Raw genomic sequence first — 24,209 nt, 5'->3', positions numbered from 1 at the left:
AGGGGTTTGGCCTCCTTCACCACAGCCGGGACCACGTTGGCCTAGCTGCCGATCCACAAGTGGAGCTCGGCGCGCTCATTGTATTTGGGCAATTGAGCAGGCGATGAGGCTTATAAATAAAAGTCTGAGTCCCCAGCGCCGCACGTGTGGCGACCGCGGGCCAGCGAGCGGGAGCACCAATGCGGTCGCCAACCTGGCAAATGATTTAGGGGTGAGGGGGAGGGGGGAGGCCGTCGCGCGTCCATTGTCTGATGCGCGCAAATCTGCTCACGTGGCGCTCGGAATAGCCTTCACATGATGGAGGCGAAGCCGCGTGAGTTACTACACCGATAGACTCGCTGGCTACTCTATAACCTGTTCCTGCATTCAAGCCGAAAGTAAATCATTGTCTGTTATCATCACAGTGGCATTGCTCTCGGCAAATCCGAGCAGTTAACCTTTCGTCCAGTAATGAACCGCATCTTGATCGCATTCGAAACTAACCGTGCCTTTATCATCTACATATACACTACTGGCCAATAAAATTGCTACACCACGAAGATGTGCTACCGATTCGAAATTTAACCGACAGGAAGAAGATGCTGTGATATGCAAATTATTAGCTTTTCAGAGCATTCACACAAGGTTGGCGCCAGTGGCGACACCTACAACGTGCTGCCATGAGGAAAGTCTCAAACCGATTTCTCAAACACAAACAGCAGTCGACCGGCGTTGCCTGGTGACACATTGTTGTGATGCCTCGTGTAAAGAGGAGAAGTGCGCACCATCACGTTTCCGACTTTGATAAAGGTCAGATTGTAGCCTATCGCGATTGCCGTTCATCGTATCGCGAGTCCCAACGGCCTCGTATCACTAGCAGTCGAGATGAGAGGCATCTTGTCCGCATGGCTGTAACGGATCGTGCAACCACGTCTCGATGCCTGAGTCAAGAGATGGGGACATTTGTAAGACAACAACCATCTGCACGAACAGTTTGATGACGTTTGCAGCAGCATGGACTATCAGCTCGGAGACCATGGTTGTGGTTACCCTTGACGCTGCATCACAGACAGGAGCGCCTGCGATAGTGTACTCAACGACGAACCTGGGTGCACGAATGGTAAAACGTAATTTTTTGCATGAATCCAGGTTCTGTTTACAGCATCATGATGGTCGCATCCGTGTTTGGCGACATCGCGGTGAACGCACATTGGAAGCGTGTATTCGTCATCGCCATACTGGCGTATCTCCCTGCGTGATGGTATGGGTTGCCATTGGTTACACGTCTCGGTCACCTCTTGTTCGCACTGACGGCACTTTGAACAGTGGACGTTACATTTCAGATGTGTTACGACCCGTGGCTCTACTCTTCAGTCCATCCCTGCGAAATCCTACATTTCAGCAGGATAATGCGCGACTGCCCCCCATGAACCATGGACCTTGCCGTTGGTGGGGAGGCTTGCGTGCCTCAGCGATACAGATGGCCGTACCGTAGGTGCAACCACAACGGAGGGGTATCTGTTGAGAGGCCAGACAAACATGTGGTTCCTGAAGAGGGGCAGCAGCCTTTTCAGTAGTTGCAGGGGCAACAGTCTGGATGATTGACTGATCTGGCCTTGTAACATTAACCAAAACGGCCTTGCTGTGCTGGTACTGCGAACGGCTGAAAGCAAGGGGAAACTACAGCCGTAATTTTTCCCGAGGACATGCAGCTCTACTGTATGATTAAATGATGATGGCGTCCTCTTGGGTAAAATATTCCGGAGGTAAAATAGTCCCCCATTCGGATCTCCGGGCGGGGACTACTCAAGAGGACGTCGTTATCAGGAGAAAGAAAACTGGCGTTCTACGGATCGGAGCGTGGAATGTCAGATCACTTAATCGGGCAGGTAGGTTAGAAAATTTGAAACGGGAAATGGATAGGTTAAAGTTAGATATAGTGGGAATTAGTGAAGTTCGGTGGCAGGAGGAACAAGACTTTTGGTCAGGTGATTACAGGGTTATAAATACAAAATCAAATAGGGGTAATGCAGGAGTAGGTTTAATAATGAGTAAAAAAATAGGAGTGCGGGTTAGCTACTACAAACAGCATAGTGAACGCATTATTGTGGCCAAGATAGACACAAAGCCCATGCCTACTACAGTAGTACAAGTTTATATGCCAACTAGCTCTGCAGATGATGAAGAAATAGATGAAATGTATGACGAGATAAAAGAAATTATTCAGGTAGTGAAGGGAGACGAAAATTTAATAGTCATGGGTGACTGGAATTCGTCAGTAGGAAAAGGGAGAGAAGGAAACATAGTAGGTGAATATGGATTGGGGGGAAGGAATGAAAGAGGAAGCCGCCTTGTAGAATTTTGCACAGAGCATAACTTAATCATAGCTAACACTTGGTTCAAGAATCATGAAAGGAGGCTGTATACATGGAAGAAGCCTGGAGATACTGACAGGTTTCAGATAGATTATATAATGGTAAGACAGAGATTTAGGAACCAGGTTTTAAATTGTAAGACATTTCCTGGGGCAGATGTGGATTCTGACCACAATCTATTGGTTATGAACTGCAGATTGAAACTGAAGAAACTGCAAAAAGGTGGGAATGTAAGGAGATGGGACCTGGATAAACTGAAAGAACCAGAGGTTGTAGAGAGTTTCAGGGAGAGCATAAGGGAACAATTGACAGGAATGGGGGAAATAAATACAGTAGAAGAAGAATGGGTAGCTCTGAGGGATGAAGTGGTGAAGGCAGCAGATGATCAAGTAGGTAAAAAGACGAGGGCTAATAGAAATCCTTGGGTAACAGAAGAAATATTGAATTTAATTGATGAAAGAAGAAAATATAAAAATGCAGTAAATGAAGCAGGCAAAAAGGAATACAAACGTCTCAAAAATGAAATCAACAGGAAGTGCAAAATGGCTAAGCAGGGATGGCTAGAGGACAAATGTAAGGATGTAGAGGCTTGTCTCACTAGGGGTAAGATAGATACTGCCTACAGGAAAATTAAAGAGACCTTTGGAGAGAAGAGAACCACATGTATGAATATCAAGAGCTCAGATGGAAACCCAGTTCTAAGCAAAGAAGGGAAGGCAGAAAGGTGGAAGGAGTATATAGAGGGTTTATACAAGGGAGATGTACTTGAGGACAATATTATGGAAATGGAAGAGGATGTAGATGAAGACGAAATGGGAGATAAGATACTGCGTGAAGAGTTTGACAGAGCACTGAAAGACCTGAGTCAAAACAAGGCCCCGGGAGTAGACAACATTCCACTAGAACTACTGATGGCCTCGGGAGAGCCAGTCATGACAAAACTCTACCATCTGGTGAGCAAGATGTATGAGACAGGCGAAATACCCTCAGACTTCAAGAAGAATATAATAATTCCAATTCCAAAGAAAGCAGGTGTTGACAGATGTGAAAATTACCGAACTATCAGTTTAATAAGTCACAGCTGCAAAATACTAACGCGAATTCTTTACAGACGAATGGAAAAACTGGTAGAAGCCGACCTCGGAGAAGATCAGTTTGGATTCCGTAGAAATGTTGGAACACGTGAGGCAATACTGACCTTACGACTTATCTTGGAAGAAAGATTAAGAAAAGGCAAACCTACGTTTCTGGCATTTGTAGACTTAGAGAAAGCTTTTGACAATGTTGACTGGAATACTCTCTTTCAAATTCTGAAGGTGGCAGGGGTAAAATACAGGGAGCGAAAGGCTATTTACAATTTGTACAGAAACCAGATGGCAGTTATAAGAGTCGAGGGGCATGAAAGGGAAGCAGTGGTTGGGAAAGGAGTGAGACAGGGTTGTAGCCTCTCCCCGATGTTATTCAATCTGTATATTGAGCAAGCAGTAAAGGAAACAAAAGAAAAATTTGGAGTAGGTATTAAAATTCATGGAGAAGAAGTAAAGCCGGCCGCGGTGGTCTCGCGGTTCTAGGCGCGCAGTCAGGAACCGTGCGACTGCTACGGTCGTAGGTTCGAATCCTGCCTCGGGCATGGATGTGTGTGATGTCCTTAGGTTAGTTAGGTTTAAGTAGTGCTAAGTTCTAGGGGACTGATGACCACAGCAGTTGAGTCCCATAGTGCTCAGAGCCATTTTGAAGAAGTAAAAACTTTGAGGTTCGCCGATGACATTGTAATTCTTTCAGAGACAGCAAAGGACTTGGAAGAGCAGTTGAACGGAATGGACAGTGTCTTGAAAGGAGGATATAAGATGAACATCAACAAAAGCAAAACGAGGATAATGGAATGTAGTCAAATTAAGTCGGGTGATGCTGAGGGAATTAGATTAGGAAATGAGATACTTAAAGTAGTAAAGGAGTTTTGCTATTTAGGGAGTAAAATAACCGATGATGGTCGAAGTAGAGAGGACATAAAATGTAGACTGGCAATGGCAAGGAAAGCGTTTCTGAAGAAGAGAAATTTGTTAACATCGAGTATAGATTTAGGTGTCAGGAAGTCGTTTCTGAAAGTATTTGTATGGAGTGTAGCCATGTATGGAAGTGAGACATGGACGATAACTAGTTTGGACAAGAAGAGAATAGAAGCTTTCGAAATGTGGTGCTACAGAAGAATGCTGAAGATAAGGTGGGTAGATCACGTAACTAATGAGGAGGTATTGAATAGGATTGGGGAGAAGAGAAGTTTGTGGCACAACTTGACTAGAAGAAGGGATCGGTTGGTAGGACATGTTTTGAGGCATCAAGGGATCACAAATTTAGCATTGGAGGGCAGCGTGGAGGGTAAAAATCGTAGAGGGAGACCAAGAGATCAATACACTAAGCAGATTCAGAAGGATGTAGGTTGCAGTAGGTACTGGGAGATGAAGAAGCTTGCACAGGATAGAGTAGCATGGAGAGCTGCATCAAACCAGTCTCAGGACTGAAGACCACAACAACAACAACAATGCGCGACTGCATGTTGCAGGTCCTGTACGGGCCTTTCTGGATACAGAAAATGTTCGACTGCTGCCCTGGCCAGCACATTCTCCAGATCTGTCACCAACTGAAAACGCCTGGTCAATGGTGGCCGAGCAACTGGCTCATCACAATACGCCAGTCACTACTCTTGATGAACTGTGGTATCGTGTTGAAGCTGCATGGGCAGCTGTATCTGTACACGCCATCCAAGCTCTGTTTGACTCAATGCCCAGGCGTATCAAGGCTGTTATTAAGGCCAGAGGTCGTTGTTCTGGGTACCGATTTCTCAGGATCTATGCACCCAAATTGCGTGAAAATGTAACCATATTTTAGTATAATGGATTTGTCCAATGAATACCCGTTTATATCTGCATTTCTTCTTGGTGTAGCAATTTTAATGGCCAGTAGTGTATTTTTGTTTTCTTTTTTCCTCCCACCACATTTGCTAATCTTACCCATTATATCTACCTGTTCCTCTGATGCCACTTTCTCGTCCACATTGAATCCTGTAGATAATTGCCGTTTCATACGACGCTCAGACTTGATTTTTAATGAGGAAGTTTATATATTCTCTGTCAATTTATGAAAATCACAGTAAACCTAAATCTGGATAGCCGACGTGGATATGACCCTTGTCCTCCCAGGGACGGAAAAACCGACCGCTTAAAACAGATACCAGTATTTTAGATCTGAAAAACTGGAATTTTTTGGTATTTGTCTGTTCTCGGTCATAACAGGTGTTTTTATTTTTTGCTGGTTACCGGGTAAAAAGACGAATTATCAGTCAGCCGCAACAGTAGTGCTAAAATTTTCGTTTTTAAATAAACCTTTTTTCAAAAAAAGAACGGACGAAATATCAGTTAGCCATTGCGGTAGTGCTAAAATTTCCATTTTTAAATAAGCGTTTTGTTTTAAAGAACAAGTAATTGTTCATAAAATTTGCATTGCTTTGAAATATAGCGTTATTATAGAAAATGGGAAAGAGATAAGTGCCACATCAGTCTAGTGCGACATTCATTTCAGTGATTTGCGTTAATAGGGACATAAAAAAAGAATAGCCGGTACTCCAGCAGCGACTGAATAGTACTACTGCGTGGTAGTAGCGGGGCATGGCGGCACACCAGACACATCTGGGAACCTGATAAAGATCTCAAAAAAAGTTATGCACCACCTGCATATCTGCAAACGTCTGCGCACTTCGATTCTAGGCTAGAAGGGGATGAAAGAATAAATACTGTGAATCTAAAAATGTAACTTTACTTGCAAGTAAAAAACGAAGGAAGGAAAATTATTGTTTAATGTCCCGTCGCTCAGTGGTAAAAGAAAATAAAACAACAAAGTATAAGTTAATGATGAAGTATTTTCAGGTTATCAATTAAGACAATGCATCGTTCCTCGGCAACGTTTCGATAAGTTTCCTACTCGACATTTTCAGGCGGAATATCGGGTTCATGTCCACTCTACATCTACATCTGCAGGGATACTCTGCAAATCACATTTAAGTTCAAAAAAATGGTTCAAATGGCGCTGAGCACTATGGAACTTAACTTCTAAGGTCATCAGTCCCCTAGAACTTAGAACTACTTAAACCTAACTAACCTAAGGACATCACACACATCCATGCCCGACGTAAGATTCGAACCTGCGACCGTAGCGGTAGCGCGGTTCCAGACTGTAGCGCCTAGAACAACTCGGCCACCTCGGCCGGCCACATTTAAGTGCGTGGCAGAGGTTTCGTCGAACCACCTTCGACGGCCGAAGTGGCCGTGCGGTTAAAGGCGCTGCAGTCTGGAACCGCAAGACCGTTACGGTCGCAGGTTCGAATCCTGCCTCGGGCATGGATGTTTGTGATGTCCTTAGGTTAGTTAGGTTTAACTAGTTCTAAGTTCTAGGGGACTAATGACCTCAGCAGTTGAGTCCCATAGTGCTCAGAGCCATTTTGAACCACCTTCACAATAATTCTCTATTACTCCAATCTCTAACAGTGCGCAGTAAAAAACACCTATATCTTTTCGTGAAGCTCTGATTTCCCTTTTGTTATGGTGATCGTTTCTTGCTATGTAGGTTGGCCTCAACAAAATATTTTCGCGTTCTGAAAATTCCGCCGCTGCGAGAAACGCCTTTGTTTTACTGACGTCCACCCTCTTCTCTATTTCGCGATAGTGCAAAACCTGGTCGTGCGGTGGCGTTCTCGCTTCCCACGCCCGGGTTCCCGGGTTCGATTCCCGGCGGGGTCAGAGATTTTCTCTGCCTCGTGATGACTGGGTGTTGTGTGCTGTCCTTAGGTTAGTTAGGTTTAAGTAGTTCTAAGGTCTAGGGGACTGATGACCATAGATGTTAAGTCCCATAGTGCTCAGAGCCATTTGAACCAAGTGCAAAACCTGTTGCCCTTCTTTGAACTTTCTCGATATATTCCGTCAATCCTATCTGGTAAGGATCCCACACCGTTCACCAGTATTCTAAAAGAGGACGGACAAGCGTAGTTAGGCAGTCTCTTTAGAAGATCCGTTACATTTTCTAAGTGTCCTGCCAATAAAAGGCAGTCTTTTGTTAGCCTTCCCCACAACATTTTCTATGTGTTCCTTCCCATTTAAGTAGTTTGTAATTGTAATTTCTAGGTATTTAGTTGAATTTTCGGCCTTTACATTTGACTGATTTATTGTGTAACCGTCGTTTAACGGATTCCTTTTAGCTCGCATATGACCGACCTCACACTTTTCGTTATTTAGTGTCAATTGCCAATTTTTGCACCATACAGATATGTTTTCTAAATCGTTTTCCAATTTGTTTTAACCCTCTGATGACTTTACTAGTCGATAAACGACAGCGGCATCTGCAAACAACCTCAGATAGCTGCGCAGATTGTCTCCTAAATCGTTTATATAGATAAGGAACAGCAAAGGGCTGGGGGGACGCCAGAAATCATTTTTAGTTTACTCGATGACCTTCTGTCAATTACTACGAACTGTGACTTCTCTGACAGGAAATCACGAATCTAGTCACATAACTGAGATGATATTCTATAAGCACGCAATTCACTATAAGCTGCTTGTGTGGTACAGTGTCAAATGTCTCCTGGAAATCTAAGAACACAGAAACAATGTTAAAATACAATATATGTTCCAAAATCCTATTGCATATCGACGTTAATGATATGGGCCTGTAATTTAGTGGATTACTCCTACTATCTTTCTTGAATATTGATGTGACCTGTGCAACTTTCCAGTCTTTGGGTACAGATCTTTCGTCGAGCGAACGGTTGTATATGATTGTTTAGTATGGAGCAACTGTATCAGCAGGCTCTCAAAGGAACTTAACTGGCACACAGTCTCGACCGGAAGACTTCCTTTTGATAAGTGATTTAAGTTGCTTCACTACTCCGAAGATATCTATTTCTGCGTTACTCATGTTTGCAGCTGTTCTAGATTCGAATTCTGAAAAATTTAGTTCGTCTTCTTTGCTGAAGGAATTTTGGGAGGCTGTGTTTAGTAGCTCTGCTTTGTCAACACTGTCGTCGATAGTATTTCCATTGTTATCTCACAGAGAAGGCATTGATTGTGTCTTGCCGCTAGTATACTTCACTTACAATCAGGTCTCTTTGGATTTTCATCCAGGTTTCGAGAGAAAGTATCGTTGTGGAAACTGTTCTAAGCATCTCGCATTGAAGTCCGCCATAAATTTCGAGTATCTGTAAAAGATTGCCAGTCTTGGAGACTTTGCGTCCATTTAAATTTGGCATGTTTTTTACGTTGTTTCTGCAACAATGTTCTGACCCATTTTTTGTACCAAGGAGGATCATCTTCGTCGTTTAGTAATTTATTTGGTATGAATCTCCCTCCCAATTGTTGCCGATATTATTTCTTTGAATTCAAGACACTTCTGGTCTATACTTTTATTGTCAATTTGGAAGGAGTGGAGATTGTCTCTCAGGAAGGCTTAAAGTGATTTTTTTCTTCTTTTTTGAAGAGTTATATTTTTCGTTTATTTTTGGAGGATTTGGGGGTTACAATATTCAATCTCACTACGACAATCCTGTGGTCACTAATCCCTGTATCCGTTTTGATGTTTGTTATTAGATCAGGACTATTTGTTGTTAAGAGGTCAAGTGTGTTTTCACAACCGCTTATTATTCGCGTGGTCTCATGAACTAACTGCTTGAAATAATTTTCAGACAAAGCGTTTAGCCCAATTTTGGATGATGTTTTATGCCTACCTCCAGATTTAAACATGTATTTTCGCCAACTTATTGAGGGCAAATTACAGTCACCACCAACTATAATTGTATGAGGCAGATATGTGTTTGAAATCAAACTCAAGTTTTCTTTGAACCTTTCAGCAATCGTGTCATCTGAATTGGGAGGTTGGTAACAGGACGGTTGCCAAGAGTGGGCTCTACCCATACTAACTCACAGGAACTATCTACTTCAATTTCGCGACAAGCTGAATTACTTCTAATAGGAACAGGTTCTTCGCCAAAATTTCGTCTGATCTTATCTCCAGCTTTAGCCATCTTTTAGTACCTATAGCGATTTGAGTATCAGTGTTTTCTATTAGCGCTTGGAGCGCTGGTACTTTCCGAACACAGCTACGACAATTTACAACTGTTATACCTATGGCTCCTGTATCTACGTTCTTCCTGTGTTCGGCGTGCATCCTTTGAGACTGAAGCCCTTTTTGTGTTTCCCCGAGACCCTCTAACCTAAAAAACCACCCATTCCACGCCACACAGCCCATGCTACCCGTGTAGCTGCCTCCTGCGTGTAGTGGACTCCTGACCTATTCAGCGGAACCCGAAACTCAATGATCCTATGGCGCAAGTCGAGGAATCTGCAGCCCTACACGGTCGCAGAACCGTCTGAGCCTCTGATTCAGACCCTCCACTTGGCGCTGCACCAGAGGTCTGCAATCGGTCCTGTCGACTATGCTGCAAATGGTGAACTCTGCTATCATTCGCAAGCAAGACTGGAAGCCTGTACCACTTCTTTTAGCAGCTCGAAACCAGAGAGAATCTCTTCTGATCCAAAGAGACACACATCATTGGCGCCGACGTGACCCGCCACCTGCAGTTGGTCACACCCTGCGCCCTTCATGGAATCTGGAAGGACCCATTCCACATCTGGAATGACTCCACTCGGTATGCACACAGAGTGTCTTCTTGGCCCAATAACGCGCCTAACGTTGGAACTCCCAACTATCAATAATCCCACCCTCTGTGATTGTCCGGATCTTGCAGGCTGAAAGGCTTCCTCTGAAACAGGACGGGCGACTGCATCTGGCTGAGCGACAGTGTCAGACACAGACAATACCTGGAACCTGTTTGGCAGACTAACCAGGGAGGCCTGACGTGCGGCCCTCAGGAAGTCTTTCGCCCCCCCCCCCCCCCCACGCACCGAGACGACCTCCCACTCGACCATAGGTGAGGGGGTCAACCTCAGTGTGAGCAGTAACTGGGGTGGCCACCGGTGAGGACCGATCGGAGGACACGGACGTGCTGGACGTCCGTTGGATCCCCACAGCCAGCCCACAACAGTGGTGCCCATCCACTGCAGCTTCAAGCTGTGTAACCGACACCATCACAACCTGGAGCTGAGAGCGAAATATCACCACCTCGTCTCGCATCTGCACCCAGCCATCACAGTCCCTAACCATACTAAAGATCGTGGAAAAGAACTACATTACTCAGTCAAACTGACTACCGACACGTGCTGCGGAACTCTACTGTACGCCCTGACGAAAATGCAAAAACTGTGTGTAATAAATTAGATTAGTATGCAGTGATTCAAAAATCGAACTACCGAAGCACTCAGGTGAGAGCAAATTATTCTCTCTTGATTTGGGACTTGTAATAAGTCACAAGATAGGTTTACTTTCCTAACGAAAAAGCGAGTACTGTTTCTATTAGAATTAAATTAACACGCAAAAACTCAAGAAACTAAACCATCAAAGCACACATATGAAGGCCGGCTGGAGTGGCCGAGCGGTTCTAGGCGCTACAGTCTGGACCCCGCGCGACCGCTACGGTCGCAGGTTCGAATCCTGCCTCGGGCATGGATGTGTGTGATGTCCTTAGGTTAGTTAGGTTTAAGAATTTCTAAGTTCTAGGGGACTGATGACCTCAGAAGTTAAGTCCCATAGTGCTCAGAGCCATTTGAACCACACATATGAAACATTACAATTAATTCCTGGTTTGGAACTCGTAAATTCACAAAATCGTTTACTTTCCTGTTGCTGCTTGTGTGTGTCATCATAGCCGCTGGACCACTGGCTCTTCTTAAACGACTGTGACAATCGCACGGCTCGGAAGGGGTGACGCGGAAGGTGGTGGGGTGAGCCGTGAACTTTTTTTTGTGGGGGGGGGGGGCAACCTCGTGGCTCGGTGAAGGGTCCGGGCGTCGCATCCTGTTGCTGCCTGTCTATTCCATCTGCTGCCTTCGTCTTCGTCGCCTTCACATATGAGCTCTCTTGGCGTCTCCTTGCAGCCGCCACATCCATTGTGGAGCTCATCTGGAAACCGCTATCCCGGTTCACAAGATCGTCATGGACATCTGTCTCCACTGCTTCTTTGATGATCGAGTCCTAGAACCTATTGGCTCTGAACAACACCTTGGCCTTTTCAGTGCTGAAGATTTGACCTTCGTTGAGGCTGTGCTCTGCGAACGCAGATTTGTCCGTTTGGCCGAGATGAAGGCTTCTCACATGGACAAATCTGCAGTCGTAGAGTACAGCGTAATTCAAGGTCATATGTTTAACTCTGAACAGACCAAGGTGCTGTGCCAGGCGAATGGGTTCTGGGACTCGATCATCAAAGAAGCAGTGGAGATATGGGTCCATGTCAACTGGGATAGTGGTTTCCATCTGAGCCCCACATGGAATGTGTCGGTTGCAAGATTGCGCCAAGAGCTCTCTTATGTGAAGGCGACGAAGGACACAGCTGGAACAGACAATTAGCGCCAAGATGCGACACTCGGACCCTCCCATCGCGCCACAAGTTCTCCGCCCCATCATCCGTGACAACCCTCCTGAGTCATACGATTGCCACAGACAATAGAAGAGCCCTCTGACTAGCGGCTATAAAAACACATAATGAGTACGAATCCAACACTTCGCCTGAAGGTGACGAGTAGAAAACTAGTCGAAAAGTTGCCGCAGAACGACGGCTTGACTCTGCTGATAACTCGAGAAAACTTCATTATCGAAATTCGCCGAGAAAGGCTGCATTTCTGTATAACAAAGAAAAGGGACTGTGTTCGAAAGATCACATATCTGTGAAACCAAAATCTGCTGCTAGATAACATTCAATACAGTGTAGCAGCACTCTTTACATGGTGACTTCAAAAATGTTCAAATGTGTGTGAAATCTTATGGGACTTAACTGCTATGGTCATCAGTCCCTAAGCTTACACACTACTTAACACCTAAATTATCCTAAGGACAAACACACACACCAATGCCCGAGGGAGGACTCGAACCTCCGCCGGGACCAGCCGCACAGTCCATGACTGCAGTGCCCCTGACCGCTCGGCTAATCCCGCGCGGCATGATGACTTCATTGGATCCCCCTTGGCATGCTGTTCTCAATGTTGCGGAGATGTTGCTGTTCAAGCTTGTCCCACTCTTTGACAGCGACTCCACCCAGGTCATCCAACGTCTGAGGAGGGTTGCTGGGATGATCAGAAGAAGAACACACCTTCGTCTCAGGAGGGATATGAGGATATGAGGGAAAAGCTGGTGTTTTATTTTTTAAGAAACCATCCGACTACTAGCAGGAATGCTTTAGAGAGGCCATTACAACCTATATATGGATGGCCGGACTGCAGTTTGAATCCAAGTGAATCGCGTACCCTAGCAATGAGGGTTGAATTCAGTGTAAGTAACTCGTGTTGTTATCTGGGGCAAGAATCTAGGGACGGTGGTTTCTAGTTGCCTTGCTCTGACCAGCTATGATGAGTGTACCTGTGCCTTGTAAAACACTAGGATGGGTGCTTCTGCAGTTCAGAGTTTATTTTGCAATAGAGGAAGGAATGAAAATATACCGTGCATCGGAGGGTGGGACTCTGTCACTCGAACAACACCACAGGCCAGCGCTGTGTTCTATTCCTACCCCATGTACATTAACCGTCAACAGCATCACACTACGTCACAATGTAAGACACTGTGGAGGTGGTTTGGGATTTAACCATGTTATATTGATCTGGAACTTTGCGATACCATCTCTTCACCCTTTGGGGGCATACTACTGATGATGTGATGATGTTGATATATCCTGCCAACGTGATTCCAACTGGTTATCTTCAAGCCGAGCAATATTGGTGCTTATTAACGACCTCAGCTACCAAAGCAAGTGACATGACTGAGTACCACAAAAGCAAGTTAGCTTCTTGGTTAATGAACAGGACCCATATTCGGAAGAAGTGGTATTTACATAATAACAAATCTGTTTAGTGCAGATGTATGAAGTGCGCCTCAGCTGTTGGAAACGATTACTGTGAACCTAGTATAGTGCAGATCAGTTCTCGTGTTGAATAAAGACATAGACAGATGAGACTCCGGATCAGAAAAGGCGCTGGATCATTGGCAGAAGATAATCACTTTGTAACATTTATGGCTAATTGACCTGGTGCAAACCGTAATGCTGTGCGATATGGCTTAAATCCGACTACTGCATAAAGGTTTGCGTCATGGTCGCGAGCTAAGGCGAGGCTTTTCACGTGGAGACAGTGTCTCGACGTCATTTCTTGAGCATAGCATGGCCCTATATGGTAGCCTTGCTTTTCCTGGCCTCTGACTGGCCAGAATTAAGGGGTAGATACTCCACTGCAGTCCGCAGTTCGTGGTCGTGCGGTAGCGTTCTCACTTCACGCACCCGGGTTCCCGGGTTCGATTCCCCGCGGGGTCAGGGATTTTCTCTGCCTCTTGATGACTGGGTGTTGTGTGATGTCCTTAGGTTAGTTAGGTTTAAGTAGTTCTAAGTTCTAGGGGACTGATGACCATAGATGTTAAGTCCCTTAGTGCTCAGAGCCATTTTGAACTCCACTGCAACTTGGCAAGGATTGGGCGGAGGCCGTAGCCGATGGTGGATAGTCAGGTGTCACTGTTCGAGGCCCGATGTATGTTTACTGCTCAGGATATTTATTTTAATACTTTTTGTGTCAACATTAAATTCAGTTATATAAGTTTTGTCTTGCGTTCCCATTAGAAGAGCTAACGAAGGAGTTATTCACGTGAAGATATAATATAGTATAATTGTTTCGATGTGTGTATCAGGCTGCAATGATGATTGTAACAGTAACTGTGACAAGTGTTGCGTCGAGCATTGCAATCGTGGAATACATGTCTGGCAGGCCTTAAAAATTTATGTGCTCATTACTCGAAAGTAGACTTGCACATTCCTGTAACAGTTTCACAGAGCCATGTTATCAGCGAAACCACGACCGTGAGTGATTCTCAGTGAGCAGGGCTCAACGTGAGAAAACCAAGGCGATATATCAGAACTTTGGCGATTTGTGCCTGACGTAGTGCATGTGCACCTGCAACTCTCACGTGCGCTGCTATATTGTAACAACTATCTGTATTCTAACATCTGCATTTAAGCGGGGTTGCAAGTTAACCCCTGTGCGAATGTTGCTGACAGGTAAGTCGACAGTGTAGAATTTAGGGTCGATAGAAAGCCGATTAAAATACGTGCTGTTGGCTGATACGTTCCAATAACAAAAATGGTTCAAATGGCTCTGAGCAGTATGGGACTTAACTTCTGAGGTCATCAGTCCCCTAGAACTTAGAACTACTTAAACCTAACTAACCTAAGGACATCACACACATCCATGCCCGAGGCAGGGTTCGAACCTGCGCCGTAGCGGTCGCGCGGTTCCTGACTGTAGCGCCTAGAAGCGCTCGGCCAACCTGGCCGGCCGTTCCAATAACATAGTCATCGTAGAGGAGGGGATCATGTTACATAACACCGGCTGATTCAAAAAGAAAGAACAGATATCAATCGTTTATTACAGACAAACCACAAAAGACAGAAACACATTGTGCATGTCACTGGATAGAGGAAGGTTCAAAGTTTTGGCACAGCTGCACTGTTGTTTGTTTGTAGCAACATGGCGATTACACCACAAAAGAAATCATTTTGTGTGCTGGAATTTGTGCGAAGTCAGTCCACTGTCCAAGTGCAAAATGCACTCCGTCATCGATTCAGCAAGAAGCCGCCTCTGCACAAGAAGAAGATATATGACTGGCATACATAATTCATGGAAGCTAGCTGCACAAGCAAAGGGAAGAGCACTGGCTGACTATAAAAGTCTGATGAAAATGTCGAGCACTTCGGAGATGCGTTCACACGGAGCCCTTCGAAGTCCACAAGACAGGCAGGCCAGGAACTTCAACATCGTCAAACAACGGTGTGGCGTGTTCTGAAACGACGCCTGCATCTGAAGAATTACAAGTAGTAGTTACTGCAGTAATTGCGTCGCGCTACCAAAACAGAAGGTATGGATTTTGCATTTCAGTTCTCCAGGCTATGGCAGAGGATATGTTTTGCGAATGACTCATCTTTCTGGATGAATCGGCGTTTCATCTATCGGTGAAAGTGAACCGTCACAATGTAAGAATTCAGGGGGTCACAAAATCCTAGGGTCGGCGTCAAATATGAAAAAGGCTCACCGGAACTGAATGTGTTTTGTGCCGTTTCTGTACACAAAGTTTATGGACCTTTCTTTTTCGCGGTGGCAACTGTGACAGGAATGTCATACCTGTACATACTGCAGGAATGTGTCCTACGCATTCTCGATCGACATAAGTTGCATCCCTATCACATCCCTCTCCATCAAGAACCGCATGGAATGATAATGAGAATGGTGCTAACTTCTGTACAGGTACAATATGACAGGATACACCAGATGTATCATGTATCTTGTTTAGTGATGAAGCCACATATACCAATCATGGCCAAATAAACCGCCGAAACATCAGCTGTTGGTCTGCTGACAGTCCCAGTTGGCATGGTGTGGTGGGACGTCAGCGTCCATTGAGTGTTCACAAGTGGTGTGGGGTAGTGAACCATCAGCTCATAGGCACGTTTTTCATAGAGTGAACACTGAAAGCACACAAGTATTGCAACCTCCTAACAGACCATCTTCAACAGATGCTAGAAGACGTTTCTCTGCAGACCAGGAGGAAACTGTGGCACCAACATGATGGCTGTCCAGCCCATAGAGCACGAAGTACTACAAGACGTCTTCGCGAGTTGTTTCTAAATCGTTGGATTGGACGCAGAGACCCGTACCATCGCCGACCCATTCCCTGGATTTGACGCCTGTAGACTTTTTTCAGTGGGGGATAGGCGCTTTCAACTCAGTTGTTCTGATGCACGGTGGAGCTCCACCTCATATTCCTTACAAGGTCACTCAGTTACTCTCTCCACCTCATATTCCTTAGAGGTCACTGTTACAGAGTTGAGTGAGAAAGATCGCCAGATCTGAAACCTCTGATGTGGAAATTAAAATTGTGTTTCTTTCAATGATTTATTTGTTATTTTTCTTCTGCATGTCCTTACAGATGTTACCACAAAGTTTCATTGTCCTACGGTCACTAGGTTTTCTTACAAAGAAGAAAACAGCAACCAGCCACTATTAATACTGCTATTTATTTAGGTAAATAGCGCCGTTACCGGTTTAGAACTGGCACGTTCATCATCAGATAGCTGTACCATAACCACTTAACCTCACACATTTATTTACGCTGTATTTCATCGTTTGGAGGGTAGTTGCTTTCACATAGTGCGCTTCTAACACTGTTTTCTACCGTAGGGCAGCAACACACCAAAAATACTTCACCACAATGGAATAATAAAAATCGGAAACGGACGATAATGTAAAGTGTATCTTGAAAATCATGTGAACAGCTATCTGATGATGAACGTGCCAGTTCGAAACCGGTAACGGCGCTATTTACCTAAATAAGTAGCAGTATTAACAGTGGCTGGTTGCTGTTTTCTTCTTTGTAAGAATTAACCTACATTGATTGTGCACAGCCACGGTCTCACCATGTCAGTTTTAGACAAAATAGCACTAGTTTTTCACTGGGCACTCTCAAGCACTGAAAGTTTATTTACACTGAGGTGACAAAAGTCATAATATACCTCCTAATATGGTGTCGGACCTCCTTTTTCCCGGCGTAGTGCAGCAACTCAATATGGAATGGACTCAGAAAATCGTTGAAAGTCCCCTGTACAAATATTGAGACTTGCTGCTTCCATAGACGTCTGTAATTGCAAAAGCATTGCCGGTGCAGGATTTTGTGTACGAACTGACCTCTCGATTGTGTCCCATAAATGTTCGATAGGATTCATGCCGGGATATCTGGGCGGCCAAACCATTTGGTCGAATTGTCCAGGATATTGTTCAAACCAGTCGCGAACAACTGTAGGACTATGACATGGCCCATTGTCATGCATAAAATTTCCACTGTTTTTTGGGAACGTAAAGTCCACGAACAACCGAAAACGATCTCCAAGTAGCTGAAATTAACTATTTTCAGTCAAAGATCGGTTCAATTGGACCAGAGGACCCAGTGCATCATGTTAACACTATCCACACCATTATGGACCCACCATTATCCTGCACAGAACCGTGTTGACAACTTGGGTCTATGACTGCACAGGGTCTGTGCGACACTCGAAACCTACCCTCAGCTCTTATCAACAGAAATCTCGACTCATCTGACCAGGCCACGATTTTCCAACCGACATGGTCACGAGCCCAGGAGATGCACTGCAGGTTATGTCCTGCTGTTATAAAAGACACTCGCGTTGGTCGTCTGCTGCCACAGCCCATTAACGCCAAATTTTGCCGCACTCTCCAAACTGATACGTTCGTCGTACGTCCCATACTGATTTCTGCAGTTATTTCACGCAGTGTCGCTCGTCTGTTAGCACTGACAACTATACACAAACGCCGCTGCTCTCGGTCGTTAGGTGGAGTCCGTCATCCACTGCACTGTCCGTGGTGAGAGGCAATGCCCGAAACGTGGTATTCTCGGCACTGACACTGTGAATCGCGGAATATTGAATTTCCTAACGATTTCCGAAATGGAAAGTCATATGCGTCTTGTTCCGACAACCATTCCGTATTCAGAATCCGTTAATTACCTCTGTGCGGCCATAATCACGACGGACCCTTTCCACATGGATCAACTGACTACAAATGACAGCTCCACCAGTGCGCTGTCCTTTTGTACCTTGTTTACGCGATACTACAGCCATCTGGATACGTGCATATCTCTATCCCATGACTTTTATTTCCTCAGTTTACAACCCAAGTGCTATTTACGAGGCGTGTTTTTTAAGTAAGTACCGTTTTGAAATTAAAAAAGACGTGCTAAGATATCTCAATAATTTTATTTTTACATGGAAGCCTGTACCTTAATCTACTTTTCTACACAATTTCCGTCAATATTGAAGCACCTGTCATAACGTTGTACCAGTTTTTGAATACCCTCTTCATAGAAGTCTGCCGCCTGACTTGTTAACCACTGCATCACCACTGTTTTGACTTCGTCATCGTCTTGAAGACGCTGACCGCCCAGGTGTTTCTTCAAGTGCAGGAACAGATGGTAGTCACTGGGCGCAAGATCGGGGCTGTACGTAGGATGATCTAGAGTTTCCCATCGAAAAGATGTGATGAGATCTTTGTTCTGATTCGTCACATGCGGACGGGCATTGTCTTGCAGCAAAACGATGCCCTTGCTCAGCTTCCATAGACTGTTGCTTCGATTCTGGTGTGACGTAGGCCGCCCATGTTTCATCGTTCGTAACAATTTGGCTCAAGAAATAATCACCGTCGTTGTGGTAGCGCTCAAGGAAAGTCAATGCACTGTCTGAACGTTTGGTTTTGTGCACATCCGTCAACGTTTTCGGTACCCAACGTGCGCACAATTTTCGGTAATTCAAGTGCTCGGTCACAATGCCGTACAAAGCACTACGAGAAACATTAGGGAAGTCATCCCGCAAGGAGGAAATCGTAAAGCGTCTGTTTTCTCTCACCTTATTGTCCACTTCCTGTACCAAACTTTCATTAACGACCGAAGGACGCCCACTCCGTTGTTCATCGTGCACATTTGTGCGGCCATCTTTAAATGCTCTCACCCACTTTCTTATCATTCCATCATTCATAATGTTTTCTCCGTAAACTGCACAGATGTCACGATGAATATCGATCCCTTTTAGGCCCTTAGCACAAAGAAATCTTATAACAGCCCGTACTTCACAGTCGGCGGGACTCACGATTATCGGAGGCATCTTAAACACTCAGTACACAACGTAAAAAAGGTTAAATAAATCAATAAATAAATAAATAAAAAAGGAAGAGGTCAGACTGTAATGGCGTCAGTGCGTAGATTAAGGTACAGGCTTTCATGTAAAAATAAAATTATTGAGATATCTTAGCACGACTTTTTTTAATTTCAAAACGGTACTTACTTAAAAAAGACGCCTCGTATTTTCATTGTTTACCAAATCTGAACATGGTTGACATTGCCGGAAACCGATCTTGTTGAAATAAAACAGCAATCGACGGACAAAAAATAAGTTTCTTTTGTATAGATAAGGATCGCAGGTAGCTCCCTGTGGCAAGTTTGTCCAGTTTTGATTATATTTCATTGTTAAATTTTAGCTATGTGTTACTGTTGTACAAAGCTGAGAACTCTGACGTAATTAAAAAACTGTCTCTGGATGATTAAGGAAATAACGACGTCTGTTTTTTTTTCTTTTTTTTTCTGATGGTGCACAGAATTACGGTAACAGTCCTATATAGCACAGACGAAAGGGTAGTGGGCCTTCACGGTCACCCACTTTCTTTAATTAATTTTACTAGTTTTTTCGTCTGAAATGTGGATATTGGTAAATCAGAATTTTAAATCCAGTAAAATGGAAATACTATTCAACCAGCAATTGAAGAGGTATCAGATCAAAGCAAAGTGTTCTAGTACAGACATGATTTTAGATCTCTATACCAAAGCTCATCGCAGCGCTGTAAAGACGAGGGGCCTTCCAGGTGAGATAGCTCTGAACTGAATGAACCAACGCCAGGCTGGCCCCAGCCAGGGGAGCTAACGCCCCGGACTCTCCCGTTCACTGGGACGGCCGCCACGCGCCTCCACGGTTTATTCGTAGCGGGGCGCTACAGAGGCCAGCCAGACAGCGACGGTTCCCAACTAAGCCAGCCTCGATTGTTTTATTCGCGCTGTCCCAGGCCACGGATAATAATAGCGAAACAGCTGCCCCGCCATTCATTACGTCACTTGGTCTATGTGGGCACAAATGGGACAGAGGTGCCTTTGACGAACAGGTGCCCGGTATGCTGCAGGGAAGAGTGCTGAGACCACTATTAATCACACTCAACAAAAATAATACAAGAGATGGTGCCAAATGATTCAAACATAACGTAAATGAGGGATCCATGTTGCTGACTGTACAGAAATCAAGCGATGATAACCTGGTCGCGGAGCGCCCTTAAACTCAAAATGCACACTGTACAGAAATCAGCACTGGAGTCCCACAAGGTTCAATATTGGGCCCACACCTTTTATACGTGAATGACGTGCTACTTCATAATGTCATTAAGTCTTACAAATGACGTTAACCTTATAACTGGTCACGTTGGTGAGACACCAATGTAAGATACTATAAATAATGTTAAAATTTTGTATCACGTAGCTCTTTCGACAAGAATCTTACATGAAACTTCCTGGCAGATTAAAACTGTGTGCCGGACCGAGACTCGAACTCGGGACCTTTGCCTCTCGCGGCAAGTGCTCTACCATTCTGGAGACATCCCCTAGGCTGTGGCTAAGCCATGTCTCCGCAATATCCTTTCTTTCAGGAGTACTAGTTCTGCAAGGTTCCCAGAAGAGCTTCTGTAAAGTTTGGAAGGTAGGAGACGAGGTACTGGCAGAAGTGAAGCTGTGAGTACGGGGCGCGAGTCGTGCTTGGGTAGCTCAGATGAAAGAGGTCCCGAGCTCGAGTCTCGGTCCGGCACACAGTTTTAATCTGCCAAGAAGTTTCATATAAGTGCACACTCCGCTGCAGAGTGAAAATCTCATTCAAGAATATTACATGCAAAACAAAAAGAAAAAGAAATACAGTATATTCATTTCTGAGCGATAAAAGACACACTGACAAACGCGACACTCGAATTTGATTAACTGAATAGGACCTAATGTTCCAGACATTTGGCTGTATCGATTGGTGAAAATCTAAGCTAGAAGCCGAAACTCGAAAGTTCAGCAACTTCAGCTCTTCTCATTTTAACTACTATCTGAAACAAAACAAAAAAAATCAATACCATGGCATAATTTGTATATTTTTCGCCCAGTGACGACTTGTAACAAGTCCTCTGAGAAACTCATCACTTAGATATAGAGCCCACATTTCCCAAAAGGAGGTAGAATCCTTTGTGGTGTTCACCTATCGCTATCTAGCAGGCGCCTCCTCACGGAGTTACTTCTGTTAGCCGCGCCTTCCCATCAACCGTTATTTTCAGACAGTGATGAATGTAAACGACGATTATTATTAGCACATCCTGGAAAACAAATAAATACACAAGATAGCAGACCAGCGTTGAAGACGCATCTATCAACACAATGGCATTAGTCAGATACTCAGGCAGCAGCAGCCGGCCGAGACACGAGCAGCAACAGAGAAGTAACCTATTTTGCGACATTTCACGAGTTCCTAGGCATGACTGAATTCTATAGTTACATCTGTGTGCTTTGGTAGTTTAGTTTCTTAAGTTTCTGCGTGTTAATTTAATATTCAGTAAACACAGTTCTTGCATCTTCATTTTTATCGGAAAGTAAGCCGATTTTGCGATATTTTGCAAGTTCTTAACCAGGACCGAATTATTTAGTCTCACATGTGTGCTTTATAGTTCAGTTTGTGAATTCCTGCGATTTAATATAATTTATTAAACACTGTTCTTACGTTTTTCTCTGTGTCTACAACAGAGTTCCATAACGCGTGTCGATTGTCCTCTGTCTGTCTGTGTAGTGTAGTTTGGTTCAAATGGCTCTAAGCACTATGGGACTTAATATATGAGGTCATCAGTCCCCTAGACTTAGAACTACGTAAACCTAACTAACCTAAGGACATCACAAAGATCCATGTCTGAGGCAGGATTCGAACCTGCGACCGTAGCAGTCGCGTGGTTCCGGATTGAAGCGCCTAGAACCGCTCGGTCACAACGGCCGGCGTAGTGTAGTTTCCTATGGTCTTTAGTATCGATATGGACTGTGACTGCTGTGTGCGGATGCTAGCCGAGTTGGTGACACTTCGCTCTTAGCTCCAGGTTGTGATGGCTTTGGTTACACACCTTGAAGCTGCAGCAGATGGGCTACACTGTTGTGGGCCCACCGTGGGGATCCAAAGGACGTCCAGCACGTCATAGTCCGATAATCGGTCCGCAATGGTGACCAGCCCAGTTACTGCTCGCACTGAGGTTGACCCCTCACCCATGGTCAATGGGAGGCAGCCCTGGGCATGGCAAGCGGTGAACGACTTCCCAGAGGGCCGCATGTAAGGACTCCCTGCTTAGTCTGACGAACAGATTCCAGGTGCTGTCCGTGGCTGACACTGTCCCTCAGCCAGATGCAGTCCCTTGTCCTGTTTCAGAGTAAACCTCTCAACCTGTGAGATCCAGGCAATCGCAGAGGGTGGGATTATTGGTCGTTGGGAGCTCCAATGTTAGGCGTGTTGTGGGACCGCCTAGGGACATGGCAGGCCAAGGAGGGGAAGAAAGCCAATGGGCACTCCGTGTACTTACTGGATGGAGTCATTCCAAACAGATCCTTCTGGATGCCATGAAGAGCACAGGGTGCAGCTAACGGCAGGTAGTGGCTCACGTCGGTACCAATTATGTGTATCGTTTTGGACTGGAAGGGATTCTCTCTGGTTTCGACCTGCTGACAGAAGTGGTAAAGCTGGAGTCTTGCTTGTAAGATGAAAGCAGAGCTCACCATATGCAGCACAGTCGACAAGACCGATTGAGGACGTCAAGTATAGATCTGAGTGGAGGGTCTAAATCAGAGGCTGAGATGGTTCTGCGACCGTGAAGGCTGCAGATTCCTTGACTAGTGCCATAGGGTGATTGAGTTTCGGGTTCCGCCAAATAGGTCAGGAGTCCACTACGCGCAGGAGGCGGCTACACGGATAGCAGGGCATGTGTGGCGTTGGCTGGGCAATTTTTTAGGTTAGAGGGTCTCGGGGAAACATAAAAAGGGCTTCAAGCTAAAAGGGGGCACGTCGAACACAGGAAGAGTGAAGATGCAGGAACCATCGGTATAGCAGTTATAAACTGTCGTAGTTGTGTAGAGCTCCAAGCGCTAATGGAAAACACTGATGCTCAAATCGTTATAGGCGATGAAAACTGGATAAAGCCAGAGATAAATTCAGCCGGAATTTTTGGAAAGGACCTAACTGTGTTCAGAAAGGAAAAGGCTAAACACAGTTGGCAGTGGCGTGCTTGTTGCTGCTAGAAGTAGTTTATCTTATAGTGAAACTGAAGTGCATAGATCCTTTGAGTTAGAATGGGCAGAGGTCATTCTTAGCAACCGGAATAAAATAATAATTGTATCCTTTTACCGACATCCCAACTCATATGATACAACTGTTAAAACATTCAAAGAAAACTTAAGTTTGATTTTTAACACGGACCGACTCATACAATTACATTTGGTGCTGAATTTAATTTACCCTCGATGTTTTGGTGAAAATACATGTTTAAATCAGGAGGTATGCATAAAACATCATTCGAAACTGGGCTAAACGCATTCTTTCAAAATTATTTCGAGCAGTTAGTTAACGAGCCCATGCGAACAGTAAACGGTTGTGAAAACCTGCTTGACCCCTTAGCTACAAATAATCATGAGCTAATAACGAGCATCAAAACGGATACAGATTAGTGAAAAGAGGGTTGTCGTAACGAGGCAATATGGTAATCTCAAAATCCTCCAAAACTCAACGAAAAATACACCTATTCGAAAAAGCAGATAAAAATTCACTTGACGCCTGCCCGAGAGACAATTTTCACTCTCTTCCAAATTAACAATGTAAGCTTAAACCAGATATGGCTTGAATTCAAAGAAATAATATCGACAGCAATTGAGAGATGTATACCAAATAAATTAACAAACACTGGACGTGATCCCCACTTGGTACACAAAACGGGTCAGAACATTGTTGCAGAAACAACGAAAAAAGCATGCCAAATTTAAACGAAAGCAAAATCTCCAAGATTGGTGATCTGTTGC

The 24,209-nt window shown here is 44.7% G+C and overlaps 1 long non-coding RNA gene across 1 annotated transcript in view; it reads right to left on the bottom strand.

The window, feature by feature from the left end:
* Nucleotides 1–24,209, bottom strand: part of LOC126263680 (uncharacterized) — a 164,037-nt gene that overhangs the window by 24,448 nt on the left and 115,380 nt on the right. The gene's annotated exons all lie outside the window — the stretch shown is intronic.

The sequence above is a fragment of the Schistocerca nitens genome, chromosome 6 (genome assembly GCF_023898315.1).
Source record: "Schistocerca nitens isolate TAMUIC-IGC-003100 chromosome 6, iqSchNite1.1, whole genome shotgun sequence".
NCBI classification, from domain to species: Eukaryota; Metazoa; Arthropoda; class Insecta; order Orthoptera; family Acrididae; genus Schistocerca; species Schistocerca nitens.
Note: the sequence above shows the minus strand (reverse complement) of the source record. Positions and strands in the feature narration are given on the sequence as shown.